This window comes from Chiloscyllium plagiosum, chromosome 1 (assembly GCF_004010195.1).
Source record: "Chiloscyllium plagiosum isolate BGI_BamShark_2017 chromosome 1, ASM401019v2, whole genome shotgun sequence".
Taxonomy (NCBI): Eukaryota; Metazoa; Chordata; class Chondrichthyes; order Orectolobiformes; family Hemiscylliidae; genus Chiloscyllium; species Chiloscyllium plagiosum.
In genome coordinates this window covers 71306877-71333910 of record NC_057710.1, presented here as the reverse complement: position 1 = coordinate 71333910, position 27034 = coordinate 71306877, and the positions used below count along the sequence as shown (strand labels likewise).

The window sequence follows — 27034 nt, the reverse complement described above, 5'->3', positions numbered from 1 at the left end:
TGGCAGATGGAGTTTAACATGGATAAATGTGAACTCATGCATTTGGGTTGAAAAAATGGGAAGACAACTTATTATTCTAATGGGGTGCTCTGGTGCAGAGGGATCTCGGTGTACTCATTCATGAGTCACAGAAAACCAGCATGCAATACAGCAAATAATAAAGAAAGTGAATGGAATGTTGGCTTTTGTAGGTAAGGGAATAGAATATGAAGGTAAGGAAGTGTTTTTGCAAAGGTATTGGGTGATTCTGCACCTGGAGTATTGTGCACAATTTTGGTCCTCTTATTTGTGGAAAGATGTCATGGCATTGGAGGCAGTTCAGAGGAGGTTAACTAGATTCATCCCAGAGATGAGGTGTTTGTCATATGAAGAGAGATTGAACAATTTAGGCCTATATTCTCTGGAATTTAGAAGAATGAGGGGAGATCAAATTGAGGTATTCAAGATGATAAAAGGTGTGGATAAAATAGCCGTGGAGCAGATGCTTCCTATTGTGGAGCATTCTAGGATGAGAGGTCATAGTCTTAGGATAAGGTGTAGCAAATTTAAAACAGTGTTGAGGAGAAACTACTTCTCCAAAGGGTTGGGAATCTGTGGAATTCACTGCATCAAAGTGCGGTGGATGCTGGGACAGTGAGGAAATTTAAGGAGGAGTTAGACAGATTTTTAATTGGTAATGAGTTGAAGGGATATGGAGACAAGGCAGGAAAATGGGGGTTAGGAGCATAACAGACATGATCGAATATGGAAGTAGATTCGATGGATCAAATAGCCTAATTCTGCTCCTATATCTTATGAACTTATGAACTTATTATAAAGAATATAGCCTCAGGTAGATGTGCAGAAATTTTCCCAAAGGAAACCAGTTACAGTCATGCCGTGCCTCAGTGATATTGAAGTGTTATTTGAGGTTAATGGTGTGGTTAAAGAGAAGAATCATTCTTTCTAATATTTGGAATGCGATGTTTCTAATTATTCTTATCCAGTGTAACATAGTAAGTATTTTTTTTTTGTGTCACAAACCCCTATGTTCTTCTGTTAAGAGCACACTGACATCTTCTTGTGAATGTGTACAGTAATCGATCTCCAAAATAAACAAAAAGAAAATAAATAACATGCAGTCTATTTAAAGTCAGATTTCACTCTGGTGGATGATTTGTTCGCTTTTGCCATTAGCTAGGATCATAACAAAGGATCATATTAGTGCAGAAGGCTATTTATTTTTATCAGCATTCATTATAATGATATAATACTTTATAACCAAACACATGCTCCAAAGTAATCCAATTATTTTCACAAAGAAAATCTGAAACACAGCTGTTAGGAAATTTTCCTGTTCACTCCACTGCACTCCCTCGTGGTAGATTATATTGAATGACAAGCACATACAATTGTCACAACTCCTTAAAGGACCTCATTCCTGGTCCATCTCTACATTCGTTCTTTTCCACTCAACACCTCATTCCTAATTGTATCCCTTCCTTACCATTCCTCTTTATTAATGTGATCCCACCAACTGACAGTACTGGATCAGACCACATTCTTCCATCCCATGGTCAACCTAACTTAGACTAGTTGACGTGTCAATAAAAAGCTTAGATGCTCAGCATTACTTACGTCGTGCATTTTAATCAGATTAGCAGCTAATTTCATCTGATTAAAATTGCTTTCTGTAAATAATGATATTATTGGTTATTTTTAAGGTGTTACAAAAGAACATAACTTTCCTTATCAAAATCTGATCAAAATCTTTATGTTTCGAATTTCAAATGACAAAGTGTATAATTGATGGCACTTGCAGTTCAGTTTTTAAGATGACAAATCATGATGACAATTTGCTGGTAGGTTCTCATGCAAGGGCAAAGTTTCCTCTCAAATACTTGGAAGCACCCAACATTAAACTGATATACCCAACTGGGAGATCAGCATCAAAGGGAATGAGAAAACAGAGAACTGCATACTCAAATTATAAAGCATTTAGAATGCATTAGAAAGTCTGCTTTATTGCATTGAAGTATTGCCCAGATATGTTGAATATGTGGCAACTTGAGGCTCCATCCCTAGGGACCATGACATGAGATGAAATTTTAGAATAATATTATGGGGAAATAGCTAATTTACAAAATGAGAAGATTGCCAGTAATTTCTTGTAAAATAATCATTCCTGCAATGTACAAATTTTCTAGTTATTGTCTTCCTGTTCCAAAAATCAAGAATTATCCTTAAAAAATTAGTTTTTACTGATTTAGGGAACAATTTTCTGTTTTAAAATGGTACAAGAGGCAATGCTTGAAGAAGCTAGGAGACTGTTTACTAGGAGTATGTTTCACTGGGATGGTCATCTATCCAACTAAAATGTCCTAGGAACCAACTGGAAAGGGGTATTGAGTCCTCACTCAGTGATGGTGATGGTATCAGTATATACATAACTCCTTAGAAATATATTGAATTTATCAGACACTGACTATAATTGTATTCTCAAGTTTGGAGTCCTGACAACATGCTCAAAGGTAAGGCTACCAGACTTTTTTCATTGCAGGGCCTTGCTGCATGTTACAGGCATGAAGCAAATAACTAGTTACCAGAAATGGTGTCTATCTACTGGAACTGCACCAGGATGAAGAGAATTCCATATTATTTCACTGCTCTTCCAATCATATGTGGTCTGAGGGTAGTGGGGCCAATCAGGCTCCCTGATGATGTGAGGGCTGGTGAAGGCGGCTGTTTCTGCCAGCATGACTGTGTTGCTGAGATGTTGGGGATTTGGAGAGGTGGGGTGGGCAAAGAATTATTAACTACTAAGAATGACTATTAAGACCTTATAACTCCTGGTAAATTTCCCTGATCCAGTCACTGAAGTGAGCTGGCAAAATGTCTTGGAGAGAACAATGAGCGCGAACCTCTGCACTTTGCTTTGCCCTTTTACATTTCCTCATCCTAGTGCAATTCCAGCAGACACACACCATTTATGGTAAACAGTTACTTGCTTGATGCCTGTAAAATTCAGCAAAAGTCCTGCAACAAACAAAGTCTGGTTGCCTTACGTCTGGGCTAATCATCAGCACTCCAAAACATGAGAATACAATTATAGTCAGTGTCTCATAAATACAATGGATTTCTATGGACCTATGCATATACTGTTACCAACACCATCACCTACTGACTAAGGACTGAATACTTTGGTGCAGCTAGTCCCTAGGATATTTTACTGAAGTGGATTTAGCATTTTTAAATATAAAGAGTTCCCTAAACCAGTTAAAACTCATCATTTAAAGATAATTTTTGATTGAATAACAAGAAAATAATAATTGGAAAATATGTAACATTATAGGAATGATGATTTTACAAAAAATTACTGGAATCTTTTTCTTTGTAACTTAGCTACTGGCTACCTCATAGTCATCACAGAGTTGATGAAATCCAACCTGCCAGTGTTTATATTTGCATTGTTAGAATTCTGGAAAGCTGTTATTTGTTAGCTCTCTCTTCAAGTTTACATCATTATAACTGCTCATCATTAGTGGCTGATAGACCTATGCACCATTGGTTTCAGTATTTTTCTGAAATTCTTTTTCTCTCTGTTCCTGTGCTGTGGTATGGTTCACAAGTCTTGTTTTAATGAGCACCTCAGCAGCAGTTTATTTAGTGTGACACCTGCACTGACCTCACACAAGGTCAAGAACTGAAACTACTGCATTGTATTTAGTGCGAGATCACTGGCTGGTCTTCCTCTTCCTAGATATTCTTCTAATCAACTGTTCAAAGATGTTATGACACACCTCTGGAGCTCTTGTGTCCAATTGATCTTGGGACATTAGTTCATTTTATTGCTCAATGAGCCATTGAAGCAACTCAGCAATTCAATTTCGCAAAAGTAAATGATTACACCACTGATGATGGCTTATCATTAAACAAATGTTTAACTAATCCACAATAGTCTGTACACCTCTGCGATATAATTAACATTCGCTACTAACATCCACCTGAAATATATTTTAGCTGTCCAGACATCTTGCAATTTCCCTTTTTTAACCGACTCAAATAATTACTCCTTTATTATTCTATCTTTGTCTTTTAATGCTCTATTTGGAAATGATTAAAATGATGACATTAATATAATTCTGAACACAACACTATTTCACCAAACACCTATGACATCCTTATATTCTTCCGGATATCTCTTTACATGTTCTCTAAACAGTTTTGCACCAGTGAACATTTGGAATGCCAGTCATGCAGTGACCAGAAAGATTTCACCACCCTTGGTGACTCACTAGCATACCGAAACTCAGGCTTATTGAATTCACTGATCACGGGAGCAAATTCTGAAAGAAGGCTTTGAAGCTTTTCTTCTGATCACAATCCCTTGACATATTACTTTCATATAACCTATTCAATACTGCAGAGCACTAATTTAAGAAATATTACTCTTCACTGTGACTGCCCTGTGATCAAAGCAATGCTAAATGACTTTGATGTCTTTATCTTGCCACGATAAACATACTTTTATTCCCCACTTATTCACAGGAAAAATGGCAGGAAATTGAGCAAGTGAATTCAGGTAGCACCTGATCTTTAAAATGCAGTGAACAACGTTTAAAGTAATTATAGAACTCAGAATTTGAAAAAAGTCTAAAATGCTTTAATTGTTAGTTATGCTAAAGTCAACATTAATTTCAACACAGGGTTCAATGTTATTCTGCGAAACATATTAGCTGTACCCATGAGGTGTTTCACCCTCATGCTCTATTCAACAAGTGGAAAGCTAAAGTCGCAAAGGCCCAAAGGACCAAAGGGCTGCTTTCATTAGAAAGGAACAACTGACGGTGGTTTAACCTGAGGGTCACCGCACCTCAGATGAAGGATGAGATTAAAAAGGGGCCTTCATGATGACCTCAGTGAAACAGAATTTAAACATATACTGTTGGTGTCACTCTGCATCATAAACCAGCCATCCAGGCAACTGAGCTAACCAACACCCCTCCCCCACCTCCCACCTCTCTGGTCCCTTGAGCAAGTTACATTTCTCACCTCGTAATAATGGATTTCTCACCTCACACTAATGGAATTATTTCAAGGTACAAATAGTACACATTTAAACTTTAAATTGATTTTATTTTTTAACCATGGCCCTCAATGGTACTAGCGTATAGCAGCATTTTAATGAGAGGCATTAGCTCAATCATTTCATAAAAGTCTGTATTTCTGCTAAAACTGAGGAGAGAAAGAATTCAGATGGACAGTGTTGCTTATGAAATATTCTATACAGACTCTTCGACTAGTTTATTACTCAAGATGCATTTACACAGGTGCTGTTAACTTCTGAGACAAATGGGGGACTGTTGTTCAAACTTGGATTTGATAAAACACTTGCATTTGATTTGATTTGATTTAATTTATTATTGTCACATGTACCGAGATACAGTGAAAAGTATTGTGCTGTGAGCTATCCAGGCAAAGCATACCTTACATCAGGGTAATAGAACATCAGGGTAATAGAACAGAATGCAGAATATAGTGTTACAGCTACAGAGAAGGTGTACAGAAAGATCAGCTCTAATCTATAAGGGGTCCATTCATAAGTCTGATAACTGCAGCAAAGAAGCCTTTCTTGAACCTGTTGGTACATATTTTCGAGCTTACGTACCATCTACCTAACAGAAGACGGTGAAAGAGAGTATAACTGGGGTGGGAGGGGTCTTCGATTATGTGGTTGCTGTCCTGAGGATTGGGAAATATAAACAGAACCAATGAAAGGAAGGCTCTGATGAAGAGTCATCTAGACTTGAAACAATAGCTTGCTCTCATGGATGCTGCCAGACCCATTGTGATCTCCAACATTTTTTTGTTTGCAGTACAGATTCCGACATCTGCGATAATTTACTCCTTAAGTGGAAGGAAGGCTGATTTTTGTGATGGACTGGGCTGCATTCATGCCTCTCTGCAATAAGAAGGGGCCTTGGGCAGAACAGTTTCCATACCAAGCCATAATGCATCCAGATAGGATATTCCCGGTGGTGCATCAATAACAATTGGTAAAAACCATCATGGGCATGCCGAATTTCCTTAGCCTTCTGAGGGAGTAGAGGTGTTGGTATGTTTTCTTGACTGTTGATGTGGATGGACCAGGACAGACGTTTGGTGATATTTACTCCCAGGGACTTGAAGCTTTTGACCACCTCCACCTCAGCACCATTGATCCAGACCAGGGTGTGCCCTCCACTCTGGTTCCTAAGGTCAATCACAGCTCCTTCATTTTGCTAACATTGAGGGAGAGATTGTTGTCTTTACATAAGGCCACTAAGCTGTCTATCTCTTTCCTGTACTCTGTCTTGCTGTTGCCCACTACAGTGGTGCAATCAGCAAATTTGTAAGTGGAGTTAGAGCTGAATGTGGTCTCACAGTCGTGAGTGTATAAGGAGTACAGTGAGGGGCTGAGTACATAGTTGTGTGGATTGAGGATTATCGTGGAAGTCAGGGAAACAACTTTCTTTTTTTAGATTAGATTAGATTCCCTACAGTGTGGAAACAGGCCCTTCGGCCCAACAAATCCACACCGACCCTCCAAAGCGCAACTCACCCAGACCCATTCCCCTACATTCACCCCTGACTAATGCACTTAACACTACGGGCAATGTAGCATGGCCAATTCACCTGACCTGCACACCTTTGGACTGTGGGAGGAAACTGGAGCACCCGGAGGAAACCCACGCAGACACGGGGAGAATATTCAAACTCCACACAGACAGTTGCCTGAGGCGGGAATTGAAGCCGGATCCCTGGCGCTATGAGGCAGCAGTGCTAACCACTGAGCCACCATGCCACCCCCTGTCTTATGCATCAAGTTAAATCAACTTTTCCATAAACCAGGATGGCTGCCTGAAAAACACATATACTCCTCACTGTGGTGAACTTGATTGGGCTGCTGAATTCAATTCACTGAGTTCCATTGACAGAGCACGCAGGATCTTCTAAGTATGAAGGTGGCTTGCACATGTCCTTCTTCCATTGTCTTGGGTGGCAGGTCTCAGCAGGGCGGTCGGGTTTTCTCTGAGAGCTGTCTCCAGTTGTCTGATTTTATCCCTTTACCCTTCTGGAATGTTCTCTAGTTTCAGCCAATGGGGGAAGGAGCTCACAGCACCAGTAAGTTTAGGCCAGATTATCCCAGGTGCACATGTCCCCTTTCAAGGTATGACTCCAAGGTGCCAAGGTTGAAACTGAATGCACATAGTGTCTCTCCCTATTGTTCTGGCTAAGTATCCCTTGATGGGTTTCATGTCATAAAGACTCTCTCATTGTTAAGATTGACCTCCTCTGTTGGATGTGCAAAACGTGCCTGAGCTGGTCCCTGTTGGTTTTGACCTGTGGTAATCTTGCCTCTTTCCATCCATAAGGACTTGCTTGCAGAAGCTGTATTTAATTTAGAGTATTCACTTTTACATTGGGCCTAGTTGCTTAGGCTGTTGGCCACTTGACCACACTGGTCTTAGATTTCCACAGAGTTGTTCTGGTCACTGCCTTTAAATTCATTCAGATTTAATAGAATCCTTCAAGCTAAAAGCATAAATGGCAGTTTTTTACAGTTTACTCCAGTTCTTCAGGACTTGTGCTGGATTGGAGAACCTGAGATTTTTCTCCCTAAGGAAGAGAAATCTGAAAGAAGATTTGATAGAGGTATTCAGAATCATGAGAGGTCTAGGTAGAGTAATTGGGGGGAAACTGTTCCCATTGGAGGAAAGATCAAGAATTAGATGATGCTGGTTAACGTAATCGACAAAAGACACAATAGTGATATGAGGAAAATCTTTTGTATGCTGCAATTGGCTGGAATCTGGGATGCACTGCTTAAGTGTGTAGTGCAGGCTGTTTCAAGCAGTTTCCAATAACAAGGAACTGGATAATCATCTGAAAAAGAAGTAGCAATTGGATCTACAGACAAAGGATAGGGGCTTATTGAATTGCTCTTACATGGAGACAGTATGTAGATGGCAGACTGAATGGCCTCCATCTGTGCTATAATTGTTCTATGGATTATTGTCCCAGGTTAACATCGATTGGTCCTTTTGCAGATTTGGATTTTTATTTTTCAGGCTGGGGCTGCCCTCCCAGTTGCTTGCATACTCCTTCACAATTACTTGGTCCCAAGGCCAGGCAAAAAATGAAATTATACTTGAAATAAAATGGGAAATTGAACTGCAAGTGGGTGTCTTCAGCCTCAGATGATGCTAGCAATCAATGTGTGCTGAGGTGACAATTGTTCAAGATTCATTCCTCATGGCCTCGGCAACCACTTATATTCATCAAGTCAAGCTTATTACTTCTCAAGCTGGAGTTGTGACATTAATCAATCTCTTAAATCCAGAAGTGGATAGTTTTCAAGACGCTCATTCAGGGTGTTAAGTGGTTAAGAGAAGTGACACCATTGATTGGCTAGAGGTAGTCAGACTCTTAAAGATATCAGAGGACTTCATGTGAGAAGCTCTATTTTGCAGGACTCCATGCTAGTGAAATTAGAAGATGCTAGTGAAACATTGAATTATGGGATTTTGAAATCCAATTGAATATTAATGTTTACTGGTGAAACCAGATAGAACTAGTTATATGCAGCTCATTATTGAGCTCATATTATGGTAGAAGATAAGATCCTTTCTTTCAAAGATGAATGGTGCTAACAAAAATTAATTTGAATAGCAAAACAGAGAAAGGGAAGGATCAAATATACTACAAAAAGCAGCAAATGGTGAGGAGTATGTCTTAAAACGTAACATAATCTCAGCATTTTTGATGATAACCACTTAATTTTCACTGCTGCAGTTCACAATATCATCCGAACTGTTCCATTGAATAACTTCTTGCAACCCATTCCCACTCAGCTATTATTCTCTATAAATTATTTGTAACTCTAGTGGTCAGAGAATACTTTTAAACCTTATAATCAGTAAGCCTGTCTTTTGTTTTTTTGTTAGTTTTATCTGATTTATTCAGAAAGGAATATGGAATATTAAAGTAGCACTTGTGTGTTATAGATCTAACACCTGTTCTTTCAAAAGAACAATATGTGTGATTAAAGAACATTTGGAAAGCATACAAAAAAATCAGTTTCTCAGCTTGCTGTTCCTGAAAAGTTGTCATCACCCCGGCATTTGGCAGAATGACTCTCACACAAAGAAGGCAATACGTTCAGGTGGCTTTTAATGAAGCAATAGCTAAGGCAATTACGAGGCAAATGTGTTTTTTTTATTATTCATTCATGGGATGTGGGTTACACTGGATAGGCCAGTATTTATTATCTAACCTTCATTGCTCTTGAGAAGATGCTAGTGAAACACTGAATTATGGGATTTTGAAATCCAATTGAATATTAATTGTAAGACTCGAGGTCTGGCCCAGTGTGAAGCCATTGGTGGTACAAGTATATATAGACAAGATTTACCAATTTATTAAATTGTCAAAATGAGTACAACAGAAATGACACTTAACAAGGCAGTAGACCCAGCCAATTCAATGGACTACTGACCCTCTGTCATCTATTATACTGTCTCTTTGAAAGTTTTCCTTCAATTTCTCTGCATTCTGCATACTATGCCATTGAAAAGCAAACTTTAATGAAGCTTTTCCCAATCATAACCACTGATCTCCCTGAACTCAGAGGTGCAACAGTGCATGATTAGATTCCTATTAGCTAAGCAAGGCTTGTTACAGTGCATGACTATCTATTAATATCCATTCTTCCAAGACAGGAACTCATTGTGTCAGATTTTGCTTATTTAGTCAGAATTCTTAATTCAATCATACACATAACTTACCTGTGTGTTGTTGATTCGATCAGTCACCTTTAAATGACTGGCTACATTTTGGATGCTTCCAGGTGGGTAACATGTTTGACTGTGGCTGGTGTGTTTGGAGTGGCTATTTTAGTTCTGAAAATAGATTACAAAGTTATTTGCAGCATTAAACAAAGCAAAGTCAAAGTAATACTGAGGATTAAGCAGAGAGTAATACATAAAGTTCTACATATCAATCTTCAGTATTTACAAGATAGATCAGTTCAAGTATTATTATATATTTGTTTCTTACAATCATAAGTGATAAACATCCAAAGAAATTGTATAATTCTAAAGCTGGTTGCCCACCAACAGAAGTTAGACCTTAATACAAAAATTTGCATTGTAACTGAACCATGCTACTAATTTCTGCATCACTTTCTTGAACTACTAAAGTAGGTACCACAGTGCTGTTAAACAGGGAGTTCCAGAATTTTGGCCCAGTGTTAGTATAGGAACACAATATAGCTGAAGAACAAATTGTAGGTTCCCATGTGTCTGTTGCTCTTGTGCTTTTAGATGTCATTCATTGTCCACTGCATGAATAAGGAGTCAATTACAAGGGATTTCTTGAGGGAAAAAAGGGCAATTTTAATCTATACTTAATATATAATTATAACCAATGAAGATATGATGTCAAGCATCTATACTCAAAGGTACAAAGTTAAAAAAAAGATAGTGTCCTTAACAAAAGAAAAAAACAATGAATATACTGTTTAAAATCTTAAGGATGTCCTTAGAAAATAACGTAGTTTTATTGATGTATTAAAAGTTCAGAAACACCATATAAATATGTAGGAGCAGGTCAGAGGCTTGCAATACTAGAGAGTGTCACTCACCTTCTGACACCCCATAGCCTCTGGATGTAGGTTTGCGCACTGAGCTGGAAGATTCATTTTCAGACATTTTGTCACCGTACTAGGTAATATCTTCAGTGAGCTTCCGAATGAAGGCTTCATTCAGAGGCTCACTGAAGATGTTACGAAACATATGAAAATGAACCTTCCAACTCAGCGAGCAAACCTACATCCAGAACCTCAACCACAGCTACAAGTCTTCTCAAAACCCACTAATCCCATAGCCTATCCACCATCTACAACACACAAGTCAGGGGTGTGATGGGATATTCCCCATTTGCCTAGATGGGTGCAGCTCTAACATCACTCAAGAAGCTTGATACCATCCAGGGCATAGCAGCCTACCTAATTATCACCATATTCACAAGCATCCATCCCTCCACCACCAATGCTCAGTTGCAGCAGTATCTACAAGATGCAATGCAGAAATCCACTAACAGCATCTTCCAAACCCACGGCCACTTCTATCTAGAAGCACAAAAGCAGCAGGTACATGGGAACACTACTACCTGCAAGTTCCTTTCCAAGTAGAAGATAAGGGCCTTTGCATATCATAATGCTTGGACTAGTGTCAATTTTGTTAATAAAACAGTAATCTCAGTGCAGCTCAGATGAATTTGTTTATTTCACATGTGGTCAGCTGATTACTGTGGCATTTTAAGTTAATGTTTTAAATAAAGATATTGTACCCAAGTTCTGAAATGGCCACATCAGAAGTCTCATGACACCAGGTTATATTCAACAGTTTTTTTTAATAGAATAGAATCCCTACAGTGTGGAAACAGGCCCGTCAGCCTAACAAATCCACACTGACACTCCAAAGATTAACCCACCCAAACCCATCCCCTCTACTCTATATTTATTCTGACTAGTGCATCAAAACAACACATCCCTGAACATTTTGGGCAATTTAGCATGGCCAATCCACCTAACCCATACATCGTTGGATTGTGGGAGGAAACCAGAGCACCTGGAGGAAACCCATGCAGACAGTCACCAGAGACTGGAATCGAACCCAGGTCCGTGATGCTGTGAGGGAGCAGTGCTAACCACTGAGCCACCGTGCCACTCCAGGTTTATTTGAAATCACAAGCTTTTGGAGCACTACTCTGTCATCAGGTGAAATGGAGGGAAGCACATAGGCACCAAATTTATTGGCAGAGAGATCATTGCAAGATAATTCTGGGAAATTAAGAGTGCCAAAGATAGTACAAGTAGTGTGAGTAGAGTGTTGACAGGCTGAATAACAAGTCTTTTCAGATGATCAAAAGTGAAAAACAGTGCAAGTAAAGTGTCAATAGCTGTATAGCGAGTGAAGGGATGACCCATGATCTGATTAATTAAGGCAGTGAGATAATTGCAAAAATTCAAAAATACGATGGTGCTGGAGACAAACCAAATGGTTGGAATAACATGGTAGGTATAAGAGTATACCAATTGTATGCTTTCTTTATCACAGATTTTGGATGAAAAAAATTAATCCATGTGCAAAATATAAATTTATTATAAAGCAAAATGTATTCAATGAAATTAAGCATTTGGTTAATTTGTAAAAAAAAACACACACATCCAAAAAAAACACACATACACACACACACGTACACGTACACACAAACACATATGTACAGTAAAAGAGTATAAACAGATTTTGGTTTTCAGACATATATTTTAGAAACAAAAAATACTTTCTAGCCAATGGTGGTTATTCCTGAAGACATTATGACAGATGTAAAATCATCAGAAGTTTGATGATGTGGTGTTCATGTGATCAAATCACTAATTATTCATCATCGTCCTTGGGATCTTGACAAGCTCAGTTTGCTTAAGAAATACAATATTAAAGGACAAAATCTTCCCAGCTCATGAAGAATGGGGCCCATTGCAATAAATTTGGGAAAATCAGGTGAGATATCCACTTTCTCAGAGTCAAGAATAAGAAGTTCAAAGTTACAAACAGATGTTGTACTTTGAGATGGGAATAGCTACTAGTATGGATTATCGCTCACTAACTGCTCTGGAACTGTCAAAACCATTAGAACTCACCAACTTTAATGGCATTTAAATGGTCATTGGATAGGCATATGGATGAAAATAGAATGGTGTAGTTTAGATCGGCTTCAGATAAGTTTCACAGGTTGACACAACATTGAGGGCTGAAGGGCCTGTAGTGTGCTGTAATGTTCTGTGTTCTAATTGTGAAGCGTTAAAATAAACTATCAAACTGGCAAAACATCTAATTGTCCTTGGCTATACATGTTTTGAATATCAAAACTATCTGTAATACAAAGAAAAGTCAATGCTCACTATTTAATTCTGTCTATTGGGGATATAAGCTTGAGGGATATTATTAAAGGATTTGTGCTGCATGGCTAATTTGACAACCTATCATTGAGGGCCTAGAGGGTGGTTGAAAATGCACATGTTGGCATGGAAGGTATGAGAGGCCATGGGAGTGCATGGAGGGTGTAAGGTGTAAGGATTGTTTCAGCGTAATGCTTTTCAATTATTTTGTTAAAGCTGAAACAAAACCAAGATCACTTACAGTCATAGAGTCATAGAAATGTACAGCACGGAAACAGGCCCTTTGGTCCAACTCGTCCATGTATCCTAACCTAATCTAATCCCATTTGCCAGCACTTGGCCCATATCCCTCCAAACCCTTCCTATTCATATACCCATCCAGGTGCCTTTTAAATGCTGTAATTGTACCAGCCTCCACCACTTTCTCTGGCAGCTCATTCCATATGTGTACCACCCTCTGTGTAGAAAGGTTGCCCCTTAGGACTCTTTTATATATTTCCCCTCTTACCCTAAACCTATGCCCTCTAGTTCTGGACTCCCCCACACTAGGGAAAAGAACTTGTCCATTTCTCCTAAGCATGCCCCTCATGATTTTATAAACCTCTATACGGTCACCCCTCAGCCTCAAACGCTCCAGGGAAAACAGCCCCAGTCTATTCAAACTCTCCTTATAGCTCAAATCCTCTAACCCTGCCAACATCCTTGCAAATCTTTTCTGAACCCTTTCACGTCTCACAACATCCTTCCGTTAGGAAGAAGACCAGAATTGCACTTATACAAACTTTTGTCACAGACAGCCTAAGCGCCCACCAGCATGACTATCATTTCAGCATGCACACCCTGGATCCAAAATCAGAACATCCAGGGTTTGCAGAGCCAATACGTTTTACCAACTCTCAGCTTCTGACCAAGAGCTGAAAACTTAGTCCTGAAAAATATTTTATTCAGATACAGAGTAGCAAGCTTTCTGTCAATGAATACTCTTTGATTCACTGGTCTGTTTAAGGATCTAAAGACAGGATATGATTGATAAATATGTAAGATGAATGTGGGCTCAGTAACAGACTAATGTTCTCAATGCAGTTGTGTTCAGGAATGATGTGAACAATAATGAACAGAAACAAACAGCAACATTGGGGAAAAGATGAGATCATCAATTTTAAGAGTGAAAAGTTGTGTACAAATAAAGTATCAATTCCTCAACAATAATGAAAGATTTAACCTATTGTCTGCTCAGGATTGTGGGTTTCTGCCGTTGCTCTTCATGTGGCTGAATAGGCCAATTCATGATCCACATGCTTTTAGCCACTTGGGTCAGGGTGTTTCATAGAAGAATGGGATCCAGAGTGCAGGATTTGCTTCCTTTTGTTTCTACCTCTGTCAACTCTCTGTCTCTTAGATCATAGTATCATAGAGATATACAGCATGGAAACAGACTCTTTCGTCCAACTCATCCATGCCAACCAGATATCTTAAATTAATCTAGCCCCATTTGTCAGTGTTTGGCCCATATCCCTCTAACCCCTTCCTATTCATATGCCTATCCAGTTGCTTTTTAAATGTTGTATTTGTACCAACCTCCACCACTTCCTCTAGCAGCTCATTCCACACACACACCACCCTCTGTGTGAAAAAGTTGCCCCTTAGGTCACTTTTAAATCTTTCCCCGACTCACCCTAAACCTATGCCCGCTAGTTCTGGATTCCCCCCCCCCCCCATCCCAGGGATAAGACCTTGTTTATTTACCCCATCCATGCCCCTCATGTCACACCTAAGTCTGTGATGCTCCAGGGTAAACAGGCCTGGCCTATTCAACCTCTCCCTATAGCTCAAACCCTCCAATCCTGGCAACATCCTTGTAAATCTTTTCTAACCCTTTTAAGTTTTACAACATCCTTCCTGGAGGAGGGAGATCAGAATTGCACACAATATTCCAAATGTGGCCTAATCAATATCCTGTCCAGCTGCAACATGACCTCCCAACTCCTTTACTCAATGCTCTGACAAATAAAGGAAAGCATACTAAAGGCCTTCTTCCTTATCTTATCTACCTACTCCTTCACTTTCATAGAACAATGAACCTGTACTCCAATTATTCTTTGTTCAGTAACACTCCCCAGAACCGAACCATTAAGTGCCTAAATTCTGCTCTGATTTGCAGCACCTCACATTTATCTATATTAAGCTCCATCTGCCACATGTCAGCCAATTGGCCCATCTGATCAAGATCCCATTGTACTCTGAGGTAACCTTCTTCACTGTCCACTGTGCCTCCAATTTTGGCGTCATCTGAAAACTTACTAACTATACCTCCTATGTTCACATCCAAATCATATAAATGACAAAAAGTAGTGGACCCAGCACCAAACCTTGTGGTAGACCACTGGTCACAGGCCTCAGTCTGAAAAGCAACCCTCCATGACAGGCCTCTGTCTTCTACCTTCGAGCCAGTTCTGTATCCAACTGGCTAGTTCTCCCTGTATTCCACGTAATCTAACCTTGCTAACCAGTCTACCATGAGGTAACTTGTCAAACGCCTTACTGAAGTCCATAAAAATCATGTCCATTGCTCTTCCCTCATCATCAATCCTCTATGTTACTTCTTCAAAAAACTTAATCAAGTTTGTGAGACATGATTTCCCACACACAAAGCTATGTTGACTATTCCTAATCAGTCCTTGTCTTTCCAAATACATATGAATTATGTCCCTCAGAAATCCCTCCAACATGTGCCCACCACTGATGTCAGACTCACCAGTCTATAGTTCCCTGGCTTTTCTTTACGTTTCTTAAATAGTGGAACCACATTAGCCATCCTCCAGTCTTCCAGCACCTCACCTACGACAATCGATGATGCAAATATCTCAGCAAATGGCCCAGCAATCACTTCCATAGCTTCCGTTTTTAAGGCATTTACAATCAAAATGTGTAGCAGCTTAAGTGACAAATTGCTGCTGTACTGAACGATTGTTAGAAAACTCCTCCCGGACATTACTCGCAATGCTGTCAGAGTGATTTTGAACCATTTTCTTTGTCTTCACTTGGAATTTTGGCTAGTTGAACAAACAGGACCCACTTCTGCTGATGTTTTTCAGCTTTCCTGGTGACAACGATCCTCATTCCCGATGATTTAGACACAGGGATTTAGTAAAACAGACCTTTTTTTTTATTGCAATGCTCTGGAATTGAGGTGGGTATATTATTTTTTTCTAAATTGGGCATGATCTGCACATTAGGGCTATGACATTGATCTGCATCCTCTTGGGCCTTTGGACCTTGTGAGGTTCTTGGTGCTCATTGGATGTTCATCATCATTGAACAAGTTGATGGCCTTCCCAATAGGAGTCAATCTCTTGGAAGGATTGTGAGATACAGGCACCCCTTCCAGCTTTGACTCAAGCATTGACAAAATCCAGGAAGTGAGAATCTAGGATCAAGGATGCTTCTGTGTGGTTTTAAACTTGTCCTGTTGGTCAAAAAGTGTTTTTGTTATAATGAGATTATACTGAAGTCATTTTGTCAGCAGGAAGCAATAATTTGTAGATGCTTTTACCAATAGTTACTCTCCACACATTGGAGACACAACAAGTCCTGGAATTAAATTCCCAAAAAGATGGCAGTGACGACGTATCAAGGTTAGAATAGAAATTTCTTTAGTATCTTTATTGGAGTGAGAGGAAGAGGGCAATGGAAAAGCACTAACAACAGTGGCTTATGGATTATGTAGGAAATGAAATGGGTCCTGGGTCTTTCATTTGTACAATTGTGGAGTTTTTTTTTTAGATTCCCTACAGTGTGGAAACAGGCCCTTTGGCCCAACCAGTCCACACCGACCCTCTGAAGAGTAACCCACACAGACCCATTTCCCTCTGACTAATTGACCTAACATTATGGGCAATTTAGCGTGGCCAATTCACCTGACCGGCACATCTTTGGACTGTGGGAGGAAACCGGAGCACCCGGAGGAAACCCACGCAGACACAAGGAGAATGTGCAAACTCCACACAGACAGTCACCCGAGGCTGGGATCGAACCTGGGACCCTAGCGCTGTGGGGCAGCAGTGCTAACCACTGAGCCACCGTGCCGCCCCTTCTGGTAGCATCTCTAAGTTCCTATTTTTGGAGAAAAGAAAGAACTTCTTTAATATGAGGGTCATTGTCAGCCTTTCCTTTCTAGTAGAAGATATATATCACCCTACTCGTTCTTTCAGCTGACCTCTCAGGTAAAGTGAGTCTCACAGAGAATGCCAATGTCAATTTTGTGTCATGAAAGCTCAGGTGATAGGATTAATGTTGGTCTTGCTTAACAATCACACTTGAGATTACACATGAATACATTAGCATTCCATGTTGAAAATAGTAAAGAAGTTCTTTTTTCACCACAAAAGTCATGTTGCCAAGGGGTGTAGCTCCCCAGCCAGAAGAAAGAATTTATTCTAGTCCCTCCCCATTTGGAGTGAACAGTAGATATCTTGATAAAGATTGTTAAGTCACTGTCCAGAGCCACTTCTATCCCAATGCAGATGTCCAGTGGCCTTCAAGCATCCAACGTGTGTATGCAGATTTATGATTGGGGACTCATAGGTTCACACTTTATTCATATCTCCAATCTCTGTTGCCACAGAAATTTTCAAAAGGACCCTGCTAGAAGCCTGCTTGTGACTTTATTTAGAGTGAAGACCTTGGGACATTGTCATTGTCCACACTATATTGAAAGGCTGGTGACATGTCGAACCACAAACAACTGGACCTCCAAACTGCTGTAGACTTCTATTGCCTTTGCAGCAAAATGAGATACATAATCTTTGCTCACAGGTCTGCTGTTGAGACCCTCACTATCTTTTCTTCTCTTTTTGCAATTCTTTTGGTGGAACTGTGAGCGATGTCAGAAGTGAATTTTGAACAGTTGCATGTTTTAAGAGAAGAAAACAAACACAGATGTTTGCTGTTGGTGACTGGCCTGGTAAACAGTGCAACTTAATTACCAAGCTAAAGAATACATGTATCCAGAGTTGGCAGCTGGTTGGATGTTGAGTTGGTCAATCAAGGAGGACTGATACTAACCAGCTAACTTCAGAGAATATTGATTAAAAAGGAAAAACAAAGAAACTTGGTTCTGATTTGTTTTGGTGGGTACAGAATGATTTTGGAAGCTTTGGGTCTTTTCCAGTTAAAGAATTGTTGAATGTTCTGAGAAATGAATCCCAGTCCACGAGAAGTCAGTAAATACTTCTGGACGTCTACTGAATCTGTTCACATTATGATAACTTTGAAATTAGATATACTGGTATGTGCCTGTGGATAACCTATTCTCAAATGATTGCATAAAGACTTGATATGCATCTTTTGAAACTGTTTAATTCAACTGGCAAAATGCAATTCTTTTATTTTTTTTTAAACTTATCCCTTAAACATAGAGGGTGGCACAGTGGCTCAGTGGTTAGCACTGCTGCTTCACAACGCCAGGGACCTGGGTTAGATTCCAGCCTTGGGCAACTGTGTGGAGTTTATGGATTCTCCCCATGTCTGCATGGGTTTCTTCTGGGTGCTCCAGTTTCCTCCCACAGTACAAAGATGTGGAGGTTAGGTGAATTGGCCATGTTGAATTGCCATAGTGTTCAGGGATGTGTAGACTAGGTGCATTAGTCAAGGGAACTGTAGAGTAAGAGGGGAGGGGAAATGTGTCTAGGTGGGATACTCTTCAGAGGGTCAGTGTGGACTTGTTGGGCCAAATGACTTGTTTTTATATGGTAGGAATTTTATGATTCTATGAAACTGTATCTGCCAGTCAATCTGTCTGTGTATCAGTGGGGATTATGATAAAAGAAGGTTAGTTTTATATCCTAGATATTAATTGGATCACTTTGTTGTTCAGATTTGTTGTGCTGAACTTGCGGTGTTAATAATATGTTGTTTTTCTTTTGTTTAAGTTCTAAGCTTGGTGTCCAAGATCTGTTATTCATAAAGTCTGATTCGGAACAATTGGATAATTTTGAGGGTTATTGAATATTTTAATTTTAGTATGTTGTGGATGCAGTGGTCAAAAGACTGATTTAGTTGGGCTTGCTAACCCTGTATCATAACACTGCCATTGAGGGGTTTGAAATTGCACTTTGAACAGCAAAGTGAAGGCAATAGATTGATGCAGGTTGGGGTGGGGTGGGGGTAATGGTGATAGGTCGGAGAGGAGGGTGGAGCAGAAAGGTGGGAAGGAAGATGGACAGGTAGGACAGGTCAAGAGGGCTGTGCCGAGTTGGAGAGTTGGATCTGGGATGAGGTGGGGGGAGGGGAGATGAGGAAACTGGTGAAGTCGACATTGATGCCATGTAGTTGAAAAGTCCCAAGGCAGAAGATGAAGTGTTCTTCCTCCAGGTTTGGGTGGCTTGGCGGTGGAGGAGGCCCAGGACTACATGTCCTTGGCAGAATGGGAAGAGGAGTTGAAGTGGTCAGCCACAGAGCAGTGGGGTTGTTTGGTGCGTGTATCCCAGAGATGTTTCACTAGTTTCCACATCCACTCCTCTCACCTCATCCCAGAGCCAACCCTCCAACTTGGCACCGGCCTCTTGAACTGCCCTACCTGTCCATCTTCCCTCCCACTGATCTGCTCCACCCTCCCCACCAACCCGTCACCATCACCCCCCACCATCTGCATCTAACTATCGCCTTCCCAGCTACCATTCCCACATCCCACCCTCCTATTTATGTCTCAGCTACCTTCTCTACACTCCCATCCCCACCCCATATTTCTGATGAAGGGCTTACACCTGAAATGTCGACTCTTCTGCTTCTCGGATGCTGCCTGACCTGCTGTGTTTTTCCAGCACCACACTTTTCGACTCTGATCTCCAGCATCTGTAGTCTTCACATTCTCCTAGTCACATATGTGGCCGTGGCAGTAGCAAAGTTATCCTGCAAGCATTATCAGAACCTCCCATCCTCTCCACCAAGTCCAAGTGATGATTCACAGAGGGTATCAGCCATGGCTCTGGAGGCCCTCTTATTGCATTCAAATCCACTTCAGGTCTTAAGCACAGACACAAGGTTAGCACACCAGTGCATGACCAACAGAGTGCTTTCTGTTTGGAGGTGTTCTCTCTGTGATATTAGTAGATAGATGTTTAATATGCTTGTATGTGATGTTCCTTTGTCTGTCATTTTATCGTATTCACCAAACCATTCAATTATCCAGGATAACTTCTTCATTAAAATCCAAAAGGCCAAGGTTTTTGCATTAATAATTTATAGACTTTGATTCTTAAGTATGTTGTTGCATTTAATAAAAATAAAAGTGAATCCTTTCAACCATTATTCCAAATTGATATATTTAATTTTCCATCATGTCTTAGTTAAGTATCAGTGACTGATCCCTGGACAAAATGCAATCCAATCAGTAGAAGGTATTCCTTTCTCTCTGCTTTTAATTCATTTACAAACAGTCAGCAATTGCCAGTTTTCAGCTGTTTTGATTCCATACGAAATTACTAGATGCATGTCTTCCAAACGGATTCTAATGCCATAGTTTCTCCTTTAAACGTGTCAAAGGGCCCATAAAAATATTAAAGTTTAAATACACTTGAGGTTTGTCGTTAGGCAAACTAATTGCATCAATAATGTTATAAATGGTGAGTACTTAAAGAACATCATTTCACGATGCATATGCTGTGACCATATTTCTCACTAGATATCTGTTACCATGGGAACTGTTTTGATGCCATGCTGTGAAGCTCTGATGGCTAATCTGTATTCCATGCTCACTGCTGGGCTCTACTTTTCATTTCCATGGTTACTTATGAACTTGCGTCTCATTGGTGACTGTCCTGAAATTTATTCATTCTGTTTAACGCCTTTGCATCTATGTTATTGATTCTGAATTAAAGATGACTTGTGTGATCACAAAGAATTCACTGATGATGTGTGTTGTTCTGCTGAGGGTAGATGAGCATTTTTCCCTGACGGTTGGCATGGAAACATGCCTGATAAATAACGATGATCCAAGTTATACCTAGCTTCATTTCTTCTCCTGATATATTAGTTTGGTGCCTTTTGTTATGATCTGACTTTGCTACTTGGGTATTTTCCTTGCTGAACTTCCACATTGCAGCTTCCCTAAACTTAAGCTCATCCAAAGCTTCACTGTTTGTATCCTCACTTGCATCAAGTCACATTCTCCAATCACCTGCTTCTTGCTGATTGAACATATGTACAAATTTCTCCGTGGCTGTGATCCCCTCTAAATTTACAACACTCTGAGACCTTTGCACTCCTCCAGTTCTGGCACCTTGTGCATCCCTGATTTCCCTCACTTCATCAAAACCTTGACTCCATTCAAGATGAAGCAGCTGTGTTGACTGGCATCTCACCACCATGGTAAACATTCCCAACACCAATATATAGTGCCAAAAGTGTGTACCATCAATAAGATGCACAGCAGCAACTCAAGGATCCCCTGGATAGCACATTCTTAACCATGGGAGAACCATCACTTGTAAGTTGTCCTCCAGGCTATAAACTGTCTTGACTTGCAACTGACTGGCTGTAATTATTTACAATATATATTAATGACTTGGATGAAGGAAGTGAATGTATTATTGCCAGGTTTTCAGATGACACAGAAATATATAGGCAGGTTACTAATGAGGATGACACAAAGAATATGCAAAGGGAATATTGACAGGTAAGTGAACGGACAAAAACTTGGGTGACGGAATTCAATGTTGGAAAAATTGAGGCTATGCACTTTTGCATGAAAAACTGCAATTGCAGTATTTAAATGCAGAAAGACTGCAAAAACCTGAAGGAAAAGGTATTTAGAGTTTCTTGTGCATGAGTCAGAAAAAGCTAGCATCCAAGTTCAGAAGGAAATGGGGAAGACAATTGGACTTCATTGCAAATGGAGTGCAATATAAATACAGGAAAATCTTGCTAAAACTGTACAAGAGGCTAGACTACAACTAGAATATAATTTAATAGAATATAATATAGAACTGGTGAGGCTGGATCATTATAGATGTACAAGGCTAAGAGACAGGATTTTAATCAGTAAACGAATCAAGGTTATGGCGAACAGGTAGGAAAGTGGGGTTGAGAAGCAGACTTGTTGGCCTACTATCTGCTCCATGTTTTATGGTCTTAGGAAGACCATCTAGCTGAAGATGAAAGCAAACTCCTCAGCCTTTTCTTTTGCACTGATGTGCTGGGATCTATTATTATTGATGTTAGAGATATCTGTGGATTCCTCTTTCTTCTATTCACTCATTGGGATGTAGGCATTTGTGGTTGGGCCAGCATTTATTGCTCATCACTAGTAGTCCTTCAGAAGGTGGGGATGAACAGTCCTCTTGAATCTCTGCTGTCCATTTGATGTAGGTGGATGCACAATGCCATTAGGAAGGGAGTTTCAGGGTTTCGACCCAGTGACACTGAAGGGATGGGGATATATTTCCAAGTCAGGATGCTGAGTGGCTTGTTGGAGAACTTGCAGGTGGTGGCATTCCCATGTATCTGCTGCCCTAAAGCATCTGGATGATAATGATCATGGGTTTACAAGGTGTTGTCTAAGGATCCTTGGTGTATATCAGCAGTGCATCTTGTAAATGGTACACATTGTTGCTGCTATCATGAACAAAGGACTAAGGCACACGTAGTTGTGCTTACAATTTAGGTTAGACAGTCCATTGAAGAGGAATAGTACTCAAATATTCAAAAGCAAACCAGAAATTGTGGAGAGACTCAGCAGGTCCGACAGCACCTGTGGGAGGAAAGCAGAGTAAATGTTTTGAGAACAATAACCCTTATTCAGAATTGAAGAATTGTGTGACACCATTGTTTAAGAAAGGGACAAAGGATAATCCAAGAAAGCACAGACCTGTCAACTTGACGTCAATAGTGAAAAAACTGATGGAAGCCATATTACAGGATAAAGTAAATGTACACTTAGAGAAAAATATGTAAATACTAGACAGACAACATGGCTTTGTCAAGATCAGATCATGCCTGACAAGTTTAATTGAATTATTTGACAAGGTTACACAGGCAGTTGTGTTGTAGATGTTGCACATTGGACTTTCAGAAACATTTGATATAGTGCCACATGGCAGGTTGGTTAGCAAATTAGAAATGTTTGGGATTGATGTGTCCTCGGCAGCATGGGTTAGAAGTTGGCTAAAAGGTAGGAGACAGAGGGTAGATATAGATGAGCATTTCTCAGATTAGTGATGGGTTGAAAGTGGTATTCCCCAGGGATCGGTGTTTTTTTGGATTTATATAAACAATTTGGAGATGGATGTTGAAGGCAAAACTCTAAGTTTGCAGATGACACTAAGCTAGGGAGAATAGTGAATTGTGAGGATGATACTGAGTGACTTCAGAGAGGCATTGAGAAGTTGGCCAAATGGGCAGACACCTGTCAAATGAATGTCAATGCAGAGAAATGTGAGGTAATGCATTTTGGGAGAAGAAACATGGAGAGATAATATAGGTTCAATGGTACAACATTGAGGGGAATAGGAGCAGAAAGACTTCAGGGTTCACACGCCTAACTCTCTTAAGGTGGCCAGGCAAGTTGAAACAGTTGTTAAGTGATTTTATAGGATCCTTGGGATAATAAACATAGGAATAGACTAAAAAGTGATGCTATACTTCTACAAATCATTGGTCATAGAGTCATAGAGTCAGAGAGATGTACAGCACAGAAACAGACCCTTCAGTCCAGAAATCTGAACTGAATCTAGTCCCATTTGCCAGCACTTGGTCCATATCCGTCTAAATCCTTCCTATTCATATATCCATCCAGATGCCATTTAAATGTTGTAATTGTACCAGCCTCCACCACCTCCTCTGGCAGGTCATTCCATACACGCACCAACCTCTGCATGAAAATGTTGCCCCTTATGTCCCTTCTATATCTTTCCCCTCTCACCCTGAACCCATGCTGGACTCTCCCCATCCCAGGGAAAAGACCTTGTCTATTTTTCCTATCCATTACCCCTCATGATTTTATAAACATCTATAAGGTCACCCCTCAGCCTCTGACACTCCAGGGAAAACAGCCCCAGCCTATTCATCCTCTCCTTATAACTCAAATCCTCCAAGCAACATCCTTGTAGATCTTTTCTGAAACCTTTCAAGTTTTACAACATCCTTCCGATAGGATGGAGACCAGAATTGCACACAATATTCCAAAAGTGGCCTGACCAATGTCTTGTACAGCACCAACATGACCTTCCAACTTCTAGACCCAATGCCCTGACCAAAGGAAAGCATACCAAATGCCTTCTTCACTATCCTATCTACCTGCAACTCTACTTTCAAGGAGCTATGTACCTGCATTCCCAGGTCTCTTTGTTCAGCAAAACTCCCAAGGACCTTACCATTAAATGTATTAGTGCTGTTCTGATTTGCTTTTCCAAAATGTAGCATCTCACATTTATCGAAATTAAACTCCATCTGCCACTCCTCAGCCCATTCTGATCAAGATCCCTTTATACTCTGAGGCAACCTTCTTCGCTGTCCACTACACCTTCAATTTTGGTGTCATCTGCAAATATACTAACTATATCTCTTATGCTCACATCCAAATCATTTATATAAACGACTAAAAGTAGTGGATACAGCATCGATTGTAATGGCACTCCACTGGTCACAGGCCTCCAGTCTGAAAAACAACCCTCCACCACCACCCTCTGTCTTTTACCTTTGAGCTGGTTTTGTATCCAAATGACTAGTTATCCCTGTATTCCATGAGATCTAACCTTGCTAACTAGTCTCCCACAAGGAACCTTGTTGAACGCCTTACTGAAGTTCATATAGATCACGTCCACCGCTGTGCCCTCATCATCAATCCTCTTTGCTACTTCTTCAAAAAACTTAATCAAGTTTGTGAGACATGATTTCCCATGCACAAAGCCATGTTGACTATCCCTAATCAGTCCTTGCCTTTCCAAATACATGTAAATCCTGCCCCTCAGGAATCCCTCCAACAACTTGCCCACCACCAATGTCAGGCTCACCTGCCTATAGTTCTCTGGCTTGTCCTTACCCTTTCTTAAATAGTGGCACCATGTTAGCCAACCTCCAGTTTTCTAGCATCTCACCAGTAACTATTGACTATTGATGATACAAATATCTCAGCATGGGACCCAGCAACCACTTCCATAGCTTCCCACAGAGTTCTAGTGTACACCTGATCAGATCCTGGGGATTTACTTATTTTTATGCATTTCAAAACATCCAACAGCTTTTCATCTGACATTTTTCAAGATATCACCATTTACTTCCCCACAATCTATATCTTCCATGTTCTTCTCCACAGGAAACACTGATGCAATATACCTGTTTAGTATCTCCCCCATCTCGTGCGTTTCTACATATAGGCTGCCTTGCTGATCTTTGAGGGACCTTATTCTCTCCCTAGTTATCCTTTTCTCCTGAATGTATTTATAAAACCCTTTGAATACTCCTTAACCCTATTTGCCAAAGCTATCTCATGTCTCCTTTTTGCCCTGCTGATTTCCCTCTTAAGTATACTCGTACTGACTTTATACTCTTCTAAGGATTCACTCGATTTCTTCTGTCTAAAACTGACAAGTGCTTCCTTCTTTTTCTTAACCAAAACCTCAATTTCTCTAGATATCCAGCATTCCCTACACCTACCTGCCTTACCTTTTATCCTCACAGGAATATACTGTCTCTGGACTCCTGTTATCTCATTTTTGAAGGCTTCCCGTTTTCCAGCCATCGCCTTACCTGCAAATAATCAGCTTTTGAAAGTTCTTGCCTAATACATTAAAAATCAGCCTTCCTCCAATTTAGAACTTCAACCTTTAGATTTGGTCTATCCTTTTCAATCACTATTTTAAAACGAATAGAATTATGGTCGCTGGCCCCAAGGTGCCCCCTCACTAACATCTCAGTCACCTGTCCTGTCTTATTTTCCAAGAGTAGGTCAAGTTTTGCACCTTCTCCAGTAGATACATAGACATACCGAACCCGAAAACTTTCATGTACATACTTTAAAAATTCCTCTCTATCTAAACCCTTAACACTATGGCAGTACAAGGTTTGTGAAGGTTTGGCAGTCCCAGTCTACATTTGAAAATTTAAAATCCCCTACCATAACCTCCCTATTATTCTTACAGATAACTGAAATCTCCTTACAAAATAGTTTCTCAATTTCTCACTGACTATTAGGGGCCTATAATACAATCCCAATAAGGTGATCATCCCTTTTTAATTTCTCAGGTCCACCCAAATAACGTTCCTGAATGTATTCCCAGGAATATCCTCCCTTAGGCCAGCAGAAATGCTATATATTATCAAAAATGCCACCGCCCCCCCCCCCCCTTTCTAACCTTGCTAACTAGTCTCCCTTTCTTTAGTATTTGCATCCTGGAATATTAAGCTACCAGTCCTGTCCATCCGCAAGCCATGTTTCAGCAATTGCTATGATATTCCAGTCCCAAATTCCTCGCCATGCCCTGAGTTCATCTGCCTTCCCCATTAGGCCTGTAGCATTGAAGTAAATGCAGTTTAATTTACCAGTCATAGAGTCATAGAGATGTACAGCATGGAAACAGACCCTTCGGTCCAACCTGTCCATGCCGACCAGATATCCCAACCCAATCTAGTCCCACCTGCCAGCACCCGGCCCATATCCCTCCAAATCCTTCCTATTCATATACCCATCCAAATGCCTCTTAAATGTTGCAATTGTACCAGCCTCCACCACATCCTCTGGCAGGGGATTTTAACTGTCCAAACATCAACTAGGACTGCTATAGTGTGGCTTAGGTGGAAAGGAATTTCTTAAGTGTGTACAAGACAATTTTCTGATTCAGTATGTGGATGTACCTACTAGAGAAGGTGCAAAACTTGACCTACTCTTGGTGAATAAGGTAAGGCAGGTGACTGAGGTGTCGGTGGGGGAGGACTTTAGGGCCAGTGACCATAATTCTATTCATTTTAAAATAGTGATGGAAGAGGATAGACCAGATCTAAAAGTTGAAGTTCTAAATTGGAGAAAGGCCAATTTTGACAGTATTAGGCAAGAACTTT

General features: G+C 40.2%; 1 long non-coding RNA gene across 2 annotated transcripts in view; it reads right to left on the bottom strand.

Moving 5' to 3' along the window:
* Nucleotides 1–27034, bottom strand: part of LOC122549399 — a 139484-nt gene that overhangs the window by 5807 nt on the left and 106643 nt on the right. For both annotated transcript variants that reach the window (XR_006311518.1, XR_006311519.1), the window contains one exon: nucleotides 9807–9920. This is a non-coding gene — a long non-coding RNA (uncharacterized LOC122549399). The remainder of the gene's footprint in view (nucleotides 1–9806; nucleotides 9921–27034) is intronic.